The sequence below is a fragment of the Perca fluviatilis genome, chromosome 19, assembly GCF_010015445.1.
Source record: "Perca fluviatilis chromosome 19, GENO_Pfluv_1.0, whole genome shotgun sequence".
Taxonomy (NCBI): Eukaryota; Metazoa; Chordata; class Actinopteri; order Perciformes; family Percidae; genus Perca; species Perca fluviatilis.
The window spans coordinates 23868668-23890074 of NC_053130.1; the positions used below are offsets into that span (position 1 = coordinate 23868668).

General features: G+C 40.8%; 1 long non-coding RNA gene across 2 annotated transcripts; it reads left to right on the top strand.

Moving 5' to 3' along the window:
• Positions 1–1876: 1876 nt before the first annotated feature.
• Positions 1877–5496, top strand: LOC120548378. Of its 2 annotated transcripts, none has more exons than XR_005637177.1 (4): positions 1877–2140; positions 3251–3428; positions 4186–4345; positions 5365–5496. It is a non-coding gene; the product is annotated as an uncharacterized LOC120548378 (long non-coding RNA). The 2 variants fall into 2 exon arrangements; XR_005637176.1 differs by lacking the exon at positions 5365–5496 and adding an exon at positions 4968–5084.
• Positions 5497–21407: the final 15911 nt, after the last annotated feature.

Here is a 21407-nt window from a genome sequence, read left to right on the forward strand (position 1 = left end):
ACACACACACACACACACACACACACACACACACACACACACACACACACACACACACACACACACACACACACACACACAGACAAATGGCTTTGTGCTCCAACAAACAGAAATCAATAATGATTTCACACAGCTAATCAAACACAATCTCTTTGGATTTTGGACAGGAAGGCAGTTGATTTGAATTGAATAAACCCTATTCAGCGTTTAAGCGGTCACTTTGCCCTCTCAGCTAGTGTTATTGAATAGATCTCAGCTCCTCATGAGCACCTTAAAATACTCATAGAACCAGAACAACAGGGCCTGTTTTCTTTCTATTGCTCTTGTTTCTTGACTTCTCTGTGAGCCACGGTGTGTACCGTTGCCACATGATGCTCTCCTGCGTTCTTTTTTTATAATCCTAGGTTTATGACTCTGGCTGCACAGGTTCCGGTGTATAATGGGAGTTCTGATGATGAATGCTGAGGCATTGACACAAGGATGATTTATAGTACAGTAGTCACTGGGGGTGTGCTCAGGCTGTGCCACTGAGGGAGATGCCTTCCATCACATCTCATTTGCATTCGCATTCGATTTCTGTGCCGGCGATGACTCACACCGCTAATGAGGCACCCTTAGGACAGGAAAGTGTTCAGCTCACAGTTACACTAGTGTTTTATTCTTCACTGCAAACACAAGCCCTGTCTACACATACATGTCAAAACGGTTCAGTACAATGCCCCACAGTAGTTTTGATTCAGAATGTGTGAGGTATTCCTGTGAAATTACTTTTACATGAAATCATAGTTACCCTGAATGCCTCCATATGTCATATTTTGATGTCCCATTTCACCACATGTACACTACATGTCACTACATCCATCACACCTTTTTGTTTTCATCAAAGGCGCAGTAACTTTCCATGTGAAAATGTATAACAATAGTAATATATATATGAATATATAAATATAAATGAGTCTTTTCAAAGTCTGTTCAAAGTCTTCCAGTGTATGGTAGACATTTGGCACAATTTTGTACCTTAGCCCGTCTCGTTCACATTACCTGCTCACCGTCTTCGGCCCCTGAAGAGATCAAAATGACTTTACAATTACTATTTCTCAAGTACTTATATGACACCCCCAATGTAATTTCGATACTTATGAAACTATTATTAGTATTTTTTTTTTACTCTATCTAGTTTGACACTTTTTATTATTTGGCACTTAATTTACAGACCGACGTGCGCAGAGTGCGAGGGCCCGTTTATCGCTGTTTGCAGCTTTGATTATTACTTTTTTTTACCCTATCTAGTTTGCCACATTTTATTATTTGGCACTTAATTTACAGAACAGGGCTAGCTAATGTTAGCAAGCTGGTTCACTAGCCCTTATCTGTGCTGTAATGGTGTAACACATTAAATATATATAATAGTCAGACTTAACTTCACCATTTCAGAAATTTCAACTTTGTTTTTTGATTTGAAAACCTTGGACATTTTTCAGCTAGTAACAGTAATTCAATTTAAAACATCACTGACATCAAGTGATCTTTAGGCGTCTCGTTAGTTCATTCAAATTTCCCCAAAAAGCAAATTGTTAACTCTGTGTGATTCCACTTGGTTCACAACTGATGTAGTTCACATTATCATATTGTTTTTTTAATTGTATTTTTTTTTAAATAATGTTTTAGTTTTTGCTAATTTATGCTTTGTGTTTAACTGCTGTCATTTCAGACCCTACCACTCCCATCTGCCTGCCCTCTCATCAGTAGATTCACTGCACCTGCTCATCCTCCCCACTCCATTCCCTCATTAGCTCCCTGGTATATTGACAAGTCACTTCCAGCAGCCTTTTGCCAGATTGTCTTTGTGCTTTATGCCTTAGCTGCTAGAATTTAGTTTGTTGTTTTACACCTACCTAGTTTTGACCCAATTTTTGTATTTTGCCTCAGCCTGACCCCTTTGGACTGTTGCCTGCCTGGATTTTTACATCTTTATTAAGTAAAGACTCCTTACTTTAAGGTTCCTTTGTCTCTGAATTGTAACGGAGGCAAAGGAAGAGTAATAATTCAAAAATAAAAATTGCATTAACAACACAGTTTGAGAAGCTGGAGAGTCATTTTAAGTCTCGAGTTGATGGAGAGCCGACCCATTCTGCAACAGGTTTGTTTTTCTAATACAAGTGGTAACACAAATTGCATTGTAGGCTCTAAAACAATGGATGTAGGGTTTACTTTATCCCTTTTAATGCATTACAGTTTTACTCCAAATCTTTTTATTGGTTTTCAATGACAATACAGAATAAAACATCATAAACAGTATACAGCAAGATATTGTCCATTACTAACCCCTAACATAAAAGAAAAAAAAAAAAAAAAAAAAAACTAGATGGGGGGGAAAAAGTAGTTATTGAGGATGGGCATATAAGTGGAGCCTCTATGTAAACCGTAATGTTTCCTAAATTGGACCCAAATTTTAAGAGAGCTGGTGACTACTGGATTATCTGAAACTTTGTTTACAACTAAGGGAAGCTGAGAGCAGACAACTGAATAGAGAGTGCTTTTCACTGATGACGTTTCTGTATGCACCCATGGAGGACTGTCAGAGTAGATATCTTTGTTCCAAAAAAGAAGCTTGTTGATGTTACAGGCCCAGTAATACTGCTGAAAGTTGGGAAGTGCAAGGCCTCCTTTAGCTTTAGGAAGTTGGAGAATTGATTTCTTAAGGCGAGCGGATTTATTTCCCCAAAGAAATGACCGCAAAAGACTGTCAAAGCCAGTAAAGAAAGATTTATTAATACAAATAGGTAAGTGCTGAAAGAGGTACATAAATTTGGGCAGAATAACCATTTTGACCAAGTTAATACGACCTACAAGGGATAAAGGTAGAGAGGCCCACCTACACATATCCAGTTTCGATTTGTCCACAAGCGGTCGAAAATTTTTTGCAAATAGATTATTATATGAATTCGTAAAGAAGACCCCCAGGTATCTGAAACCATCAGGCGCAATCTTGAAGGGTAAGAGAGATTGTGGAAGTTTTTTTGCTTCAGAGTTAACCAAGAAAACTTAAAACTTAAATTTATATGCATTACAGTTTTGATTAAAAATCCCAGTTGCAACTTCTGTCAAAATACATCTTATTTAATTACAAGTGTTGATCAGGATATTTAAATACTAGTTATAAAACCCTAAAATAACAGGATAGACATTTGAAGTAAGTTAGTTATATTGTCCCTAAATTACAGTTGGTTTTTACTGTTCATGATTTCAGTTGGCAACTGCTCTGGAGTTTCTGAAGAGCATACGATTCCTTAATGCAGCTCTTAAGCCTGATAACTTCATGATGGTGGACCATTAACGGCAGCCATTGAGAGTTAAAGTCATCGACTTTGGCTTAGCGTGCAACAATTCTGAGCTATGGACAGGTGCCACTCTTCCAGATGGTACAGGTAAGTAACTTACAGCCTGTCTGGGACAGCTGCGTCATTAAGGCTATCAAACAAATAGAGCCCTGCAGTCTTGCATCTTAAGTTTTAAACTGTATATTTAAGAAACCGGAAGTAAGCAGGTGTTTACTTAATTAGTAAGTCTTTATAACCCCAGTAATGTGTTTATATTGCTTGTCTAAGAATCCAGAGGTCTTGCTGGGAACTGAGTTCCACAGGGCTAGATGCATGGTCTCTGGGCTGCATTGCCGTTGAAATGCTTTATTTTTTTTTTTATTTTCATGTCTCACCCAACAGATTCACTCTCATTTTTGTATCTATGCAGCTGTCTCCACTGGCTCCGTGGAGGCCTAAGTCTCAGCCCGTCTCAGGGGCATAAACTCAACCTGAAGCATTTATTTACGCTTCAAGTCTATTTTTTTTATTTTTTTTCGTCACTACATCAGTAAAGGCAGGTTGGGTGTGTGTGTTTTTAGTTTTTATCAGCTGACAAGCGAAAGAACAAGCAAGGCCCTCTGCTCGTGTAACGTTACATCCTGGTACGAAACACAGAAGCATTGTAGCTTCAGGGAGACGTTACTCATGCAACTTTCAAGTGTGTAGTCTTTCTAATTATGTATTTTCAGACTTATTCTTCAACAATTTCATGACAAAGCGACTTTCTTCACTTGCAATATCATATTAAATTGACGAACATCATATGTGTAATACATGGCTCTGTTCAAACGGAATCAAATAATTATTTGTCTTCCAAAATAAGGTCCCATGGTGGTCCACCGGAAGGGGAGGGACTTCCCCTCTATAGACACTTCCTCAGTTTTAAACCTGTCGGCATGCGGGCGTGACGCTGATGTGACGTTTGCGGTCAAGACGGCGCATATTAGGCACTGCATTGTTCCCTGGCTGTGATGAATATGATGGTGAGTATTTCACTTATTACACTTAAAGTACGACAAAAATGACAACTTCAGTCATGTGTTTTGTATTTTTTTTTTATTACCACATTGGGCGACAATAGCGAGAAACCACATTAAAGTAATGGTGAAAGTTCAGTATTAGAGCAATTTCTCTTACGAAACCTTGAAGTATAACGCAGTATTGTGTCCACAGATAGGCATAGCATATACACTGTCGGAAAGCCCGCGGACCTTCTGCTGAATCCCAGACTGTAAACGGGACAGTATTTTTGTACAAACATCCCATTATTCAACACAACCCTGTGGAGATTTATAGTCGCCAAGCTGTGTTTATATCTGTCTTTAGTCAGTCATTTCATCTGGAACACATTAGCTAACTTAATTTCTTCTCTTTAGGCTTCACTTGAAAAGAGACAATTACACAAATGAAGCTTAGTGTAAATTCTTAAAGGAAGACTTCATATACCTTTTCCATCACTCATAATCAGATGTTTCATGGTATGTCACTTGTCAGTAGTAAGTCAGATCCAGCTGTGTCGTTGGTAGTTAAACCAATCAGTCGGCCATTTGTCACGAGCCTATCCCAGCGTGACATCCTGCTTTAAATCTGCTCTCTCTTCCGCAGTTGGCAGTTGTCGTTTCAGGAAATGGAGTGCGTCCTGCCTCCTCCCCTTCTACCACCGGTGGTCACGCCCTCTGACTCGGGTATTGTTTGCGCTTGGCTGTCGATGGTTCCTCTGCTCTTTCCTCACCACCACCAGTGTCTGGACTCCATCGGGGGATATGTTTGGCTTTCACTAACCCTTTATGACATTTGGTTTCGATGGAGTCCAATCTCCAGAGACTTGTTACATTTACATGTTTTGTCTGTACAATAAATATGTTCATAATTGCAAGGAAGTCTATCCTGATTGAATTACCAGCCTGAGTGATCTCATCAAGGTTGGATGTCTCTTTTGGAAAACATGTTTTTATGATTTTTCTCACTGGGGTTTTATTTTTATTTTATTTTTTTATTCAAGGGGTCTCGTAAACTCCCAGGAGAAGATGCAAGTGCTGATGAATGTAACCGGGCGAGCTTTGTCGACAGCTACTGGCCGTGGTTTGGGAAGAATTACGCCAAGCCAAATTCCTCAGCATCCATTCATTACAAAGCCTCCTTGTTGGCATATTTGACAACAACCTTCATAAAGTGTGTGCTTATATTCTGTGTGTATTAGCTTTGTGCTGATATGATTAGGGTGACCAGATTTCCCGGAGCTAAAACTGGAACACTTTGCGCGTGACCGTAGTGCTTGTGCACGCACACGCATTTTAACGTGAACATGTGCCAGTCCTGGTCAGACATGGATATAGACAGTAACTTCATTATTTTGATCGTAGGCTCCTCATCTAATAATGGTGTTGTTTTTTTTTTTTTCTTGGTAAAATTAACAAAATTGCAGCAACAGCCTTTTTCAGTTTAGTGTGATTTATTTATTTGTTTTCTAAAAACATTCTTTTGAAGTGTTGTTGATTCCAATAACGTCAAAAGAACTAATGATTTATTGAAAAATTTGAGCATTAAACACTTAATTTCCTGCATTCTGGTGAATTTTTATGCACCTATTTCTACCTTTTTTTCCTGAATCGGTGTATGCTGCAAGTATCTTTATGTAAAGAGAAACATAGATTACAATCCAGATATAATGGAATATATTGACATAAGGCTCTCAGGCATTCTGTATTGCTTTCAACTATTTATTCTCCTTTGGCTCGACTTTTCTAATATCTATTTCTATCCATTTCAGAAAATAATCTATAGGCTAGCTGCACCATAGTGTGCTGTGCGTTACGTGATTGCTCTGCTGATACGGTAGATCTCAGACCTTCTGACAGACACAGAGCCCCGCTTGGGTGTCTGAATGAGACAAATGGTTTAGCTAGGGAAGACAACTGCCGCAGCATGTCCACCGCAGAGCGCATCCATAAACCTGAAGCTGCCCAGCATTTTACAGAGAGAGTGAACACTAAGTGACGCACAGGTCTGCATCAGAGCCCCGTGTGTTTGAATCTGAACCGTAGACTGGAAACGTCATGTCATAGGAACTTCAAACTAAATAATTAATATTGCCCTCCTAAACTTTGTGATGAGATGATTCCTCCGAAAATTTCCCCTGGCTTTCACATTGACATATATAAAATGGACCAACAGAGCCCGTTGCTCTGGACGGAGACCAGTGAAGGATATTAGAAGCACTTTTCCGGTGATCACTAGCTTTACTGCGCAGCCTCCAACTGACAGATGAATTAAATGTGACGTGAACAACCTGTCTGAAAGTTGTAAGTCTTCTGGTAGCTGTGCCAAGAGAAATCTCAATCATTCCCAATCTTAAGATACATAGGCACAGGCTAATTATTGATCACTAAAATGCTAGTTAACATTAGTAATTAAACCTAAACGGCTAACGTAAGTCGAAACTGCCTGCGAGCTTCTCCTGTACTGTACGGTAATTCCTCTTCTATGCAACAGTAAGTCACTTGGTTATGACACAATCGTTAGTCTATTTTTACAAAAACGTCTGCTACGGAGCCATAACGTCAGATACAAGGTAATGGAGCCTTTTATACATTGTCGTGTTTCTTTAGAAATAAACAATGGACAAACAGAGTCTTTAAACGCTTCAGATGTAAAGTTATTCGCTGTCAAAGTGACGTCAAAATGAATGCTAGTCAGTGGAATGCTAACGGGAGGGGATCGCTTTGTAGCATCAAAATGGCGCCATAGGAGGTTTGAGTTCTGAAGCGAAGCTTACCCTCTTGGGCTTTCACAGCTTTCCTCACGTAGACACGGTTGCTAGGTGATGGCAACAAATACAGCATAGTCGGACCCCGCACGTAGCTGAAGCCCTGGCAAAATCTGCTCACGCCGCTTCTGATGTAAACCGGGACATTTTAGTGTCACGACAGGCTTTTGTTGGGACTCGGTACAAGCAATTCAAAATCGGGACTGTCCCGGTCAAACCGGGACGTCTGGTCACCCTAGATATAAGTTTGACTCCGTGATTGGTTCTCTTCCAGTGTGAAAATGTGCGTGGAGCTGATCTGTCAGCGGCTGAGCTCTCATGGTGGCTAGGACGTGGCTATGGAAATCTTCAACATCGCTGCCAGCCCGGCTTAATGCCCTGACGATTCAAACTATTTTCTGATTGACATGGAAGCCCAGACACCACCCCGGCTAAGAAACGGAGGAATGAATAGCTGGATGCAGTGAAGACGGGTGCGCAAATGAGCCTGCAAAAGTCACCTCTGCACAAAAGAAGATGGAAGCTGATCCATCCATGACCTCAGATGGCAACTCCCCAGCAAAGAAGAGGAGTGTTATACTGGAAAAAGTGCCGAAGGCTCTAAATGATCTAAAGTTTTCAGTTACTGAACTGAACGTCACAGCGCAAATGGCTGGACTATCGGGTTGAAGTGTAAAAATATTTTTCCTAAAAATAGATTTGCAAAATAGCACATTCTACACAACTAACAGTATATCAGTTGTATGTTGGTTCAACTTCAAGCTGTTAAGCTAACTGGCTGTTTATGGACCGATGTTGAGCGTCCGTCGGCCTAGTTTTTGCTGTGTGTCCGCAACGTCGCTACTCGTCAACGCTCCTCGTCCAACTGGCGTTGGAGATGCTAGGAGAGAAGATGGGTCCAAAAGAGGAGTGATGGACAAGCTGGAGGAAGCAGGTGACGGGAGAACAGAGGAAAAGAGAAACTGAAGTAAAAGATCTCAGGACCACTACTGACCAGGAATAGCCTACTCTCCCTCCATGACTGTGGGACAGAGAAGCAGCTTGAGGCTTTGTTATTTCTTCCTACATCCTGTCCTAATAATAAACCGGCTCCCTTTTGAAAAGTCATAAGTGTGTAAAATGAAATTTACGAGTCTAATAACAATGCACGGCGTCATTTGAATAATTTCCTCCTCATATCCTCTTTAGTTGTGATCCTCAGGTCATTCTTCACAGGGGAAATAATTGTTCTGTGGGTTTCTCTTTGAATGAAAAGGCAAAATATTTAAAAACGTATCTGCGGGAAAAAAGTATTGACCAATTACGTATGTATCAAGTAATGGAGCAATAAATCACTGTTTAGAAGTAATTAAGTTTAACAAAAAAACTCATGCTAATGCAAACCCATAACTCCAATATAAAATACCTTATTAGTATTTTTGGCAAGATCATCCCAGCATTTTGTGAATGCAGTTCTTTGTACTCTTTTAGCTGGGCTGTGTGGTCCTAATTCAGACATTACATAGTGTTTCTAAACTGGGCTCTGCTCTCCTGCAGCGAGTGGCCTTTCAGTCACCGTGCCATTACTGGAGGAGAGCAGGCTTTGACTGACGTGTGTGTGTGTGTTCCCCGTTCCCCCAGCGCAAAAAGTCTTCACAGCTCTGTCTTTTCCTCTCCTATCGATCAACAGTTAGACCATGTCTGTCCATATGAAAGGTCACAGGCTCTTTGTCTCTGGTGACAATGTGGATACTAGTAGCGGCTTGCATACATAACATTGGTGTGTAATGCTCTGGGTGTTCAACTACAACACTATATAGGGCACCTTAGGGACTGAGCAGAAGGACTTTGAATCACCTCACCTCTGACTTATAAAAAGGCGAATGGCTCCATTGAGGAAAGAAATACAGAGTTCATTTTATCCCTACCTTGTACTAAAGTTGATGAAATTACTCTGTCGCCTTCACTTGGCAGCACGAATCAAGTATTAATTACAATTAATCAAACTTTGCAGATTATAGAGGAATGTGGAAAGGGTCAAACATTGGACGAGTGCACACCAACTGCTCGCTGGCTTCATTTAAGGCATGTTGGTGCGTTTAAAGTGCTGAGCGGCATTTGCTGAGGTTGAAATTTCAGAGTATTAGCAAGTTATTAACTTCCCCTAATAGGAAAATCCTGCTCTTGGAATGCAAACGAGGTGAGAGAGCAGTTAGGTGACAGTGAAAACGTCGTTCAGGCGCTCATGGGATAATAATGATGTGTTCATTCATGCACAGGGATGCCTCTGCGTCCTTAAGCGCCGGTCTAAAACGTACATGTCAAAAGTCCATCCAGAGTTTTCTTTAAGTGTCTAGTCATGAAATTGAATGCCACGGGTCATAAAGCCTTGTTATTTATCGGAGAAACCACCAAGGGATTCCCGTTTGTGACGGTAATGTGAGGTTCTCTTGATGAGGATGGCCATTTAATGATCATTGCTGGCTCATCAGGGTTGGGTCATCTTTATTCATGTCTTTATTGATTTTATAGGGATGATTTTGTTATTGTGAAACATGCAGCGTCGGGTGCATAAATCACTTTCCTCGACACAAAAGATGGCAATCTAACCCTTATGGCTTTGTTGGGTATTTAGAGAAATCCTGTTGTCTTCACTGTTCTTCTTACAATATTTTATACAAAATAAAATCCTACCATTAGATTTGGCTCTACAGATTTTGGCTTCTTTCTCTACATGCTACACTGCAGAGCTAGGTCTTACATTTAGTAAAATCTCCTTTTTTGTGGTACTTCATGTCATTGTTATTGGAAATGTATGCTTTTTAGCCATGCACACAGCTTAACATCTCGCACCATCACCAGGTCAAAATTTGTATTTAATTAATGACCCATATTAACTTTAAAACTAATGATACACGCTAAGATGGTGAACATAGTAAACATTCTACCAGCTCAACATCAGCATTGTCATTGTGGGCATGTTGCATGCTAATGTTAACATTTACAGAGCCACTAGAATGGGCTGAAGAAAAGCAACTTACTCTCTGGGGCCACAAGTGTTAATTTTAAAATGTTAACATTAACTTTGTAGCAAGGGAGTGGACACTGTTTTGTCTCTGGCCATACAACTAGCTAACGAAGTTAGCTAATGCGCTAAGAGAGATACAAGAGAAATCGCCTACTCCTAGTTCACCAATTTCTGATGAGGTGGACATGAAAAACTTTACCTACCACAGACAATACTTTATTGAACCCTACCTTTATATGAAGTGTGCGCTTCAAAAAAGCATTTTTGATGATGGCATTTGTCTAATCCTATAGAAAATAAATCAATTATTATTTTCTGGCCCAATATGTCTAATATTGTCAAGGCGTTTTTTGGCCCTTCTGGTATTCCCTGAAGCCGTTTCTCTCCAGCTGCAAACTCAGGCCCACCTGGCCCTCCTCACACTGCCAGGGAGTGCTCCTTTTGCTTATGTCACTCTGGATTACTTTCTTGACATCACCTCTTACAAAAAAAACGGTCAGTTGTCAAAACTGTCGATAAACTCTCCAAAGAAAATCAAAAATCGTTTTCCGTCACTTTTCCCATGGGCGACTAGGTAGCTCACCTGGTGGAGCGCGCGCCCATGTGTAAAGGTTTGAGCCTCGACGCTAAACCCTTAGCTGCATGTCATTTCCCCCTTATCACCCCTTTCAGGTCTTCAGCTGTTCTACAAAAAAATTAAAGGACTAAAAGAAAAAAAAAAGGGCAAAAAAAAATAATACTTTTCCCATTCAGAGCACAAGACAATAAGCATTGTACTTGCAAAACGTAATGTGCAAAATAATCTTTATACTCGATTATTCAGTTTTTGTGATCATCAGGAGCTGTAATTTTGATTAATTGCACAGCCCTAGTTCGACGTCATTCTTAGGTACCAAAGTTTCATAATCTTTTTCTTAACCTAATCAAACTGCGACTGTTTCAACATCTTTAACCACGTGTTTGGTCTAAAACTGTTACGTTTAGGAATGAGTCCATTTTGATCTGCCGCCACCGGTAGGGTACCTAATTTAGGAAACGCTTCTGTGGATCGTACATGGATTTGAGGGTAGAAACGTACAACCTGTGTGGTCGTATGGGTTAGAGGACTTGTTGGCAATTATGTGTTCTGTTTTGAATCCATGACTTTTACCTGTTACACAGTAGTTCTACACTGGTTTTGGTATTACTTAAGTAAATTAGTGCCTCTTCCACCATTGGTGTATTTAGTCAGGCTTGCTATCCACTCCATGTCTGGTGGCAAGTCTGTGACAGAAAACAGATGTGATTATATTAACAGCATACGTGCAAATACAGCCATGTAACAGCTGATTACAAACATGGAAGCACTGGATTACAGTACAATATCCAAAAACTACGACCTTGTTATATTGAAAACAGTGTCATGGAAAAGTTCCGTGACACTAAGCCAAATCAATTAGACAATTAAAGCTGTGACTGCAATCTTACCAAATTTGGCTACACAGCAGAGAAAAGCAGAGACAGTAATTAACTGGAGTAACACATTGTTCAGACCTGATGGCGTACATGTCCATGTTTTTCTTTTTTACATTCTGTGTCAAATGTTTGTGAAATTAGGTGTGTGACAAGAACAAAGTGAGTGAGGTACAGAACAAATACATACACACACACAAACACACATACGCAGACACACAATACAGATGGAAAGGGGGGTGGCATCAATTAGCAGACATGTTCCACTCTGCGTGTCGCCATGTTTTTTTGTAGCGTGTGGCGGCGTGCTCGCCATGCATCGGTTGCCCCATTACCACACCTCTCAGAAATGTCATTAGAATCACTGACCTTTCAAACAATACCCAGCATGCTCCAACACAATACATTAGCTATATTGTATGTTTTTCACCTTTTGTTCCTGCTTTAGTTGGAAACTAGGTGTTTTCTGTGACAATCAAGGCTTAAAAAAAGAAAACAGAAGACACAGAACAGACAAATCTTTACCGATTCTAATTTCAAGAGGCCGCAGCACATTTTCAGCCGTAATCCCCCCCCTGGGTCAGTTAAGGATCTCTGTGTCCTCACCCTCAGCTGAACCCTCAACCTGCATTACATCGATGTCTGTTCACTGTCTCTCCTCACTGCTGCTGGGACTTTCTCACAATATATGAGCAGTAATAGTACCCATTCAAACTGATGAAAAATACTGATTGGTAAGTAATCAAGCCACTACTTCAGAGGCATGCTGGGACAAACTGTGCAGGGTGGCAGACCTCTTGAGTCTTCATAATGGCATGGAATTTCTCCATCTTCAAAGTTGTGTTTTAAAATCACATACAGCACGATCTGTACGTTCTGGTATGTTCTTGTGCCTCATTGAAGTTTTATCAGGGCTGCTGTATACTCAGGCAAATATGTATATAAAAAAAAAGAAACATCCAACATCAAATGGAAAATTCCAGTAGTCTTATTTATAATTTCATTAAACGTTTTCTGTGTTTCAGCCCTAAATTATGTTGTATACTTGAAAATGTTAGGACTGCAATAATATTTAAAATAACATGGTTAGAGAACGGAGATTCATCCTCGACTTTGGGGACACAAATTTGTGGTAAATATTCAAAATGCAAGGACTTCCCATGGACTTCACGTGACCTAAGAACAGGCCCTTACGTGATAACAGGTGGCCAAAAAATGGGGGGAATTTATTAATACCTACAAAATGTCGTTACTCATGCTTATCAGTCAAGCTGTATTTTGTGTTAGTGCTAATTAGCAAGTATTAGCATGCCCACACGCTGAACAAAGATGGTGAACATTATACCTGGTAAACATCAGTATGTTAGTATGCTGACATCAGCTTTAGCTCTGCTGTGCCTTAATACAGCTTCACAGAGCTGCTAACATGGCAGTATACTCTCAAGTATATGTACTTTGCACCCTCAAATCCATTGTTGTCAATGTAGGCATGCGCAGCATACACTGTATTAAATAAAGCAAAAATATCATAATCGTAATCATAATTTTTGGTGTCAGAGTCTGCGCAGTAGAGATTGGATGGTGGAGCTGTGGTATCGAAGTAAATAAACCCTCTCGACCAATTGCGAGTCAATCACAGCTGTAAATCATGGCGTTTGTTTTGTACTTTGCCGAGATTTGAAGGAGACTTGAACGAGCTAATGGGATAACATTTCACTAGAAATTGAATCTCCCACGATTTCATGTGACAAATAAAATTGGATTGATTCACTCCGTTTTTATAGAATCAAATAACTATTTAAAACCACACTTTAAAAAGGCTTAAACATACATTACAGGCCAAACGTTTGGACACACCTTCTCATTCAATGCATTTCCTTTATTTTCATGACTATTTACATTGTAGATTCTCACTCAAGGCATCAAAATGAATGAACACGTGGAATTATGTACTTAACAAAAAAGTGTGAAATAACTGAAAACATGTCTTATATTCTAGTTTCTTCAAAGTAGCCACCCTTTGCTCTGATTACTACTTTGGACACTCTTGGCATTCTCTTGATGAGCTTCAAGAGGTAGTCACCTGAAATGGTTTTCCAACAGTCTTGAAGGAGTTCCCAGAGATGCTTAGCACTTGTTGGCCCTTTTGCCTTCACTCTGTGGTCCAGCTCACCCCAAACCATCTCGATTGGGTTCAGGTCCGGTGACTGTGGAGGCCAGGTCATCTGGCGCAGCACTCCATCACTCTCCTTCTTGGTCAAATAGCCCTTACACAGCCTGGAGGTGTGTTTGGGGTCATTGTCCTGTTGAAAAATAAATGATGGTCCAACTAAACGCAAACCGGATGGGATGGCATGTCACTGCAGGATGCTGTGGTAGCCATGCTGGTTCAGTATGTCTTCACTTTTGAATAAATCCCCAACAGTGTCACCAGAAAAGCACCCCCACACCATCACACCTCCTCCTCCATGCTTCACGGTGGGAACCATGCATGTAGAATCCATCCGTTCACCTTTTCTGCGTCGCACAAAGACACGGCTGTTGGAACCAAACATCCCAAATTTGGACTCATCAGACCAAAGCACAGATTTCCACTGGTCTAATGTCCATTCCTTGTGTTTCTTAGCCCAAACAAATCTCTTTTGCTTGTTGCCTCTCCTTAGCAGTGGTTTCCTAGCAGCTACTTGACCATGAAGGCCTGATTCGCGCAGTCTCCTCTTAATTGTTCTAGAGATGTGTCTGCTGCTAGAACTCTGTATGACATTCATCTGGTCTCTAATCTGAGCTGTTGAACTTGCAATTTCTGAGGCTGGTGATTCGGATGAACTTATCCTCAGCAGCAGAGGAGACTCTTGGTCTTCCTTTCCTGGGGCGGTCCTCATGTTTAGTTTCGTTGTAGCACTTGATGGTTTTTGCAAATGCACTTGGGGACACATTCAAAGTTTTCGCAATTTTCCGGACTGACTGACATTCATTTGTTAAAGTAATGATGGCCACTCGTTTCTCTTTACTTAGCTGATTGGTTCTTGCCATAATATGAATTCTAACAGTTGTCCAATAGGGCTGTTGGCTGCGTATCAACCTGACTTCTGCACAACACAACTGATGGTCCCAACCCCATTAATAAGGGAAAGAATTCCACTAATTAACCCTGACAAGACACACCTGTGAAGTGAAAACCATTTCAGGTGACTACCTCATGAAGCTCATTGAGAGAACACCAAGGGTTTGCAGCGCTATCAAAAAAGCAAAGGGTGGCTACTTTGAGGAATCTAAAATATAAGACATGTTTTCAGTTATTTCACACTTTTTTGTTAAGTACATAATTCCATATGTGTTCATTCATACTTTTGATGCCTTCAGTGAGAATCTACAATGTAAATAGTCATGAAAATAAAGAAAACTCATTGAATGAGAAGGTGTGTCCAAACTTTTGGCCTGTACTGTACATCGGCGAGATCAGAATGACCTAAAATGACAAAAACAGCTTTTGGATGTCATCGGTGTCGTAAATGCGTCAACACAAATAATTTGCGTCGACGCGTCACTAAATAAAATAAATAAATAATTTGCGTGCAAATTAATTAATGTAATGCGGAACTAATAATGCGGAACTACTGTAATGCGGAACTACTGTTAGATACGCGGGTTCTAGGGGCACCTAATCTGTAGCTCTGCCTTAGCTCTGAAGCTAGCCGAGCTCCTCCGCCTACATGCAGTTTTTTGTCAGGTCGACGGTCCAGTGAGTGAGTCAGAGATAGCAGCACGAAAGGACGAGTATGACGAGTGGTGGCGACCCACAAGAGTTCCCCGCAGGTTTGTTTAAGATCGCAAGTTTGGCAAAACTTCGAGACTGTATGGCTGCAGCGTGGAGCCTCCCGTGTCATGTCCTCTTGCCGTCCCCGCCTCGAAAACTTCGGTCTTCGGGTCAGTTCCAGTAGTAGGCTACAGGCGAGAGAGTGGTGGATAAGACAAGGACTTTGTGTCGGCGTTGTTCAGCAGTTGTTGCGTATGTGAGTGGAAATACATCTAACATGCTACCGCATATCCGACGCCTGAAGGCCAATTCGGGGTGGTTTTTGAATCATTTACAATCCCGTAATTGTCTCCATCTGTTGAAAGCCCGACCGAGCGGTGACTCTGGTTTTAACACTTCGACTTTCACTTTTACCTTTTAGCTTCTAGTTGTTCTTTGTTTAATTTCCTTTTTTTCTGTGATGGCCCTGCCCCAGTATCAGCCATAACTATAGCAGATAACTTCTAAAATAAAGTTAAAATACAATTAGGCCTATATAAAGAAATCTCCTGCCACCCTTTACCTGGGGGGAAAAAGCCAAAAACGGTTTTTTTGGTTTTAAAACAAAAACGGCGACCAAAAAAGGGGGGAAAAGAAAAAAAATATATACTGTTTTACTGTAGTCTCATTTGCTGGTACAGGTATTTATGATCATCAGATGAAAAATTATACACTTTCAGAAACATTTAAAAGTAACATATAGTAACTTTAAGATGGAGATGTTAGATGCCAATGATACTGTTAGCTGGTTATGGTCGACTTCAAGCCTTGGAATCAAAAGAGCACATTAACTTATTTTTATCATCTTTGTTCATTTAAAACGTGAAGAATGAGAACCAGCGTTCTGTAGGTGAGCACAGGGACACTAAATTTGTGTGTCCATATCAATTATCTTATTCCACAGTTTTTCATCTGGCACTAATCTCTTCAATGGTTTCATCCCACAGCAAACATGATTCCCTACTTAGCACCTCTAGATGACCAGAATTTCTTTTACTCGAGTAGCTGCACAAGTAACTTATGTCAAAGACAACTGGCACTGTGTAGCTCCATCTTTAATATGGCGCTCTGAATTTGCCAAAATTAGATAAAGCCATAATGACGGTCTGTCCTGGTGTTAAAAGCACATTTCACCCATTGATCAATTTGTAGATTGGCTTGTAATTTCCCCTCTTAGCATGAGAAAAATGTGTGAAACCGAAGGGAGAGTATTCTGAATTGCTTCAGCTGGCTTCCTCCAGTGGCTCAGACGGCACTGATGTGTCCCTAATTGATTTCCATGGCACCCTCAGATGAGCTGCAAGAGAAGATCAGAAATAGTACGCTGTGTGTTGCAGGTTCCCACTAATAAAGGTTACAGTGATCAGGGACTGTGCTTAAGTTGACCTCTATTCTCCTTCACATCTAATTAATCCTACCAACGAAGCCAGTGAAAATGTTGATTATTTTTAGCATTTATGAAGTGTCCTCATATACACTTTGGTACAAGAGTGAAAATTGTGCTTTGATGGATGCTGAAATGAATAATGAGAGAGAATGTAGCCTTGTAATTTACATGTCTTCAGGTTTTAAAACGCGTCGAGGCTGACTGATTGCACTCAGCGGCTGAATCATCCCGCTATCATCTTCACCAATAACAGATGACATCAAGCAAGTCATAACTGGATTCATAGGCAAGTTTGTTTAAGGACAGATTAAAAAAAAAAAGGGTTATAATAAATGAAAGATGCTACCTGTAGCCTTATTTGACAGGCCTCTTAACCACCCAACTCTTTACTTCAGCCAGGGGACTAAAAACCAAACTCCTGGGTGGATCTGAGTTGTCTTTTCTGCTTTACCTCTCAACAGTGTCATGCACACAGCATTTATCTTCATGTAGTGAACCCAACAGCAAAAGGATTTAGGAGGGCTACTCTCAATCCGTCATAGTGCCAAAATCTCTTCTTGAATATTAAGAAGGCTATCTCCTTGATCAAATAGCTTTGGCTTTGAAGCCTTGCCAAAATTGAAGCACGCAGAATGGATATTGTCTACATCACCATAGTTGAAGGAAGTAGATGAACATATTACAAAAATAAAAGATATGGTTAAGCTTCCAACATGGTTGCTGCACATTTGCAGGATTGTAAAAGCAGAAGAAGTGGCCCCTTCATCATTTTTCTCACCCTTTTTTTTTTGTCTGTAAACAACAGTTTTGATGCTTTCCAATCAGGTTTCCGACCACACCATAGCACTGAGATGGCTCTTGTAAAAGTTTTTAATGAAATCCACTCTAAAGGCCCGTTCACATTGTACGCGCAAATGGCAGCGCTGCGCTATGAAACCCATTATTGTCAATGGCTTGCGCGCGCAAGAACTGGTCTGCCGCTGCGCAAAGCGCAGCGCAAGCGGTATCTTGCGGCATCTTGCGGCTGGCTGCTCTTGCGCGTGCCGCGGTCAAAGTTCAACATGGTTCAACTTTGACCGCGGCACGCGAAAGCCGCCGCTGTGCGCCGGATGCGTATCTCAGGTGTCTGAAAAAAACAGAAAAAAAGTAAACATCGAATACACGTGGATCCACAAACGGAACATGGACGAGAGGTTGATTTGGGCCATCAGCGATCTCCCAGAGCTGTACGACACAGTTCGAGGTCGTACAGAGACCTCGGACGCAAAACTATGCTGTGGTGCATATTTCCACAATAATAGGCATGCCAGATGTGTAGCTTATTGTAGCCTCCTAATTTAAATAATTAAGGTTTGTTTTAGCTATGTGAAATCAACATGGACATGTCGTCACTAAAAACAGTGAGTGCATTTCTTAAAACAATTGGTGTAAACGGCACCGCATAGTGACTGACCTGCAAAAGCGTGTATTTAGATTGAAATCTTTTGTGTCCAAAGCAAGTATTTATACCAATGACCCAATCAAACTGACAAGTCCTTACGCCATCGTTTATACCAATATAGTGAAACTGCTTTGTGTTGTTGTCCATATTTAACAGTTCACTCTGTAAGTATAGTGTAATGAACAATGCACATGAAAGGGAGCACTATTCCCTATGTGACACATTATTGTCATCTCTGATCTGAAGTGTGTAAGCTCCAGTTTTGGAGGAATTAATTGCACATATGCATTAAACAGTGTTTTCCAGAGTATGAATGAATGATGATGAATGTATGAATTCAGGCTCATGGCTTAGCTTTATTATACCCAACTGCAATAACTGCAGACATCTCGTATGTAAACATGCAATGACACACAGTGTTGACATGCAACATTTTATTTAGAAATGAAAACCCATTCATAACCCATCCGCAAAATCGTAGGCCCGACTCTCGTCAGCAGACTGTCTGCTCCCTGTTGAGCCAAAATTACCCCTGGAACCGGTCACAGCGAAAGCGGAGCTCCTGCAGTCGGAATTCCCCCAAGTGCTCTCTGGACCTGAGGGTGTCGTGCCCCCACACCTTTCTTGCTGCTGCTGCTGCTGCGGGTGCCTTCCTCCGTCTTCTCCTCACAACCAGGGCAAGTGCCAAGGCTTTCTTTTGGTTCAAAGACAGAAACATCTTGCCACCAAATCTCTACTGTGTATCCTACATAATGTTGCGTACTGCTCGTCTGATGTAAACACCGGACGCAGACGTGACGTGCATTCAAATATTGGCGCATGTATGACGTAAATTTGCGCTGAGCACGGCGGCAAGCACAACAAATATATTTGGGAATAGGACAACCTAGCGGCGAGCGCAGCGCATGCCGCGTACAATGTGAACGGGCCCTAACACAGATAGTGGCAAAACCTCAGTCTTGGTGTTACTTGATCTTAGTGCGGCATTTGACACGGTCGACCATGACATACTACTAGATCGACTGAAAAACTGGGTTGGCCTTTCAGGATCAGTTCTTAACTGGTTTGAATCATATCTAAAGAACAGAGACTACTTTGTGTCTATAGGCGATTATGTATCTGAGCGTAAAATTATGAAATGTGGGGTTCCCCAAGGCTCAATTCTGGGACCTCTCTTGTTCAACATCTACATGCTTCCACTGGCTCAGATTATGGAAAACAACAAGATAAATCACCATAGCTATGCTGACGACACACAACTTTATATAACTTTAACGCCAGGGGACTATAGTCCAATAAGAAAACTGACTAATTGCATTGAACAAATCAACAACTGGATGTGCTAAAATTTTCTTAAATTAAATGAAGAAAAAACTGAGGTGGTTGTTTTTGGAGCAAAAGAAGAGAAACTGAAAGTCAGTGCACAGCTTCAAATGGCCCTGTTAAAAACAACAGACAAAGCAAAAAATCTTGGTGTTTTCATGGACTCAGACTTGAATTTTAACAGTCATATTAAGACAATAATAAAATCAGCCTATTACCATCTTAAGAATATATCAAGAATTAGAGGACTTATGTCTCAGCAGAATTTGGAAAAACTGGTCCATGCTTTTATTTTTAGTAGACTTGACTACTGTAACGGTGTCCTTACAGGACTGCCTAAAAAACTAATTAGACAGCTGCAGCTGAATCAGAATTCTGCAGCAAGAGTTCTCACTAGGACAAAAAAGTGGATCATATCACTCCAGTTCTAAAGACTTTACATTGGCTTCCTGTGCCTCAAAGAATTGATTTCAAAATACTTATGCTGGTTTATAAATCCCTAAATGGCTTAGGACCAAAATATATTTCAGATCTGTTAGTGCTTTATGAACCACCCAGACTTCTCAGATCGTCTGGAACAGGTTTGCTCGTGGTCCCCAGAGTCAGAACTAAACAGGGAGAAGCAGTGTTCAGTTTTTATTCTCCGCATATCTGGAACAAAATACCAGAAAACTGCAGGTCCGCCCCAACTCTCCGCCGGTGTTGTAATGTAACGAAGTACAAATACTTCGTTACTGTACTTAAGTAGAAATTTCACGTATCTGTACTTTACTTCGCTATTTAAATTTATGTCAACTTTCACTTTTACCATTTCCTAGATAAAATGTATACTTTTACTCTGTTATATTTCCACTAAGCATCTTTGTTACTCGTTACTAAAAAATTTAATTAGAAGAAATGTGTGCGACTGCAATAAGGGAGGTTTGGCGAATCACTGCTCCTAGATTGCATTACGCACGCCCCGCACGCCGCACGCCGCACGCTCTATTTCAGCGCTTGTTTGTTGCTAAAGGAGGAGGAGGACGCACAACTGAAACCGCCATGGAAGCATGAGCACCTACTGGAGGACCTCCCGTTATCGTAGACGACCAGGCTCGACATGAGCAATGGCCCGATGGCCCGGGGCCAGTAAAAACGTATGTCGGGCTGGTTGCAGCCACAATCACTGGTGTGTGCGTTACTTCACGCAGCACATGTACTGACTGGAAACGTTACTGAGGATTATTTACCGCCGATGGCGCAGATGAACTAACGCTACACTCGTTACTGTAAGTAGGTAGCCTACAATAAAACCTCCATAATTAAAGAGTCAATACTTATCAATAACCCACGTACCTGTTCTACAGGCAGAAACACGTAGAAACCGATATTTCAGTCTGCGCTGTCCACTCTCGTCCACCGCGCTGTGCAAACACAGCTCTACTCTGCAAATAGCGACTTTACAAACGAGCTAAAATGAAAGATGTCAGTTTGTAGTCTAACCGTTTGTTTTAATTTGCAACCCATCTTGAACTTTGGACAAACTCTTGTAAACGTAGCTGCTGTCTAAACGAGCCATCCTCTCCGCTGGAGCGGTAAACCTATGGATGTATTTTAAGACCAAAACAAATACATGGGGCTACTTAATATGCACGTGAATGACGCGTTCTTCATTCTTGACGATGTTGCTGGTGGTATTAATTAGCAACAGAATTGTCTTATTTCAAATTAGGCATACAGGACTAATCTGAGATCATTTTCTAGTTAAGTAGCCTATCTAGTTATCATTATGGATTTTCCATGTTTTTAGGGGTTTGCTTACTAATGTAAAAAATATAGCATTAATTTAGTAAGAAAGTGAAAATATCAAACAAGATGATATTAGGTATAATTT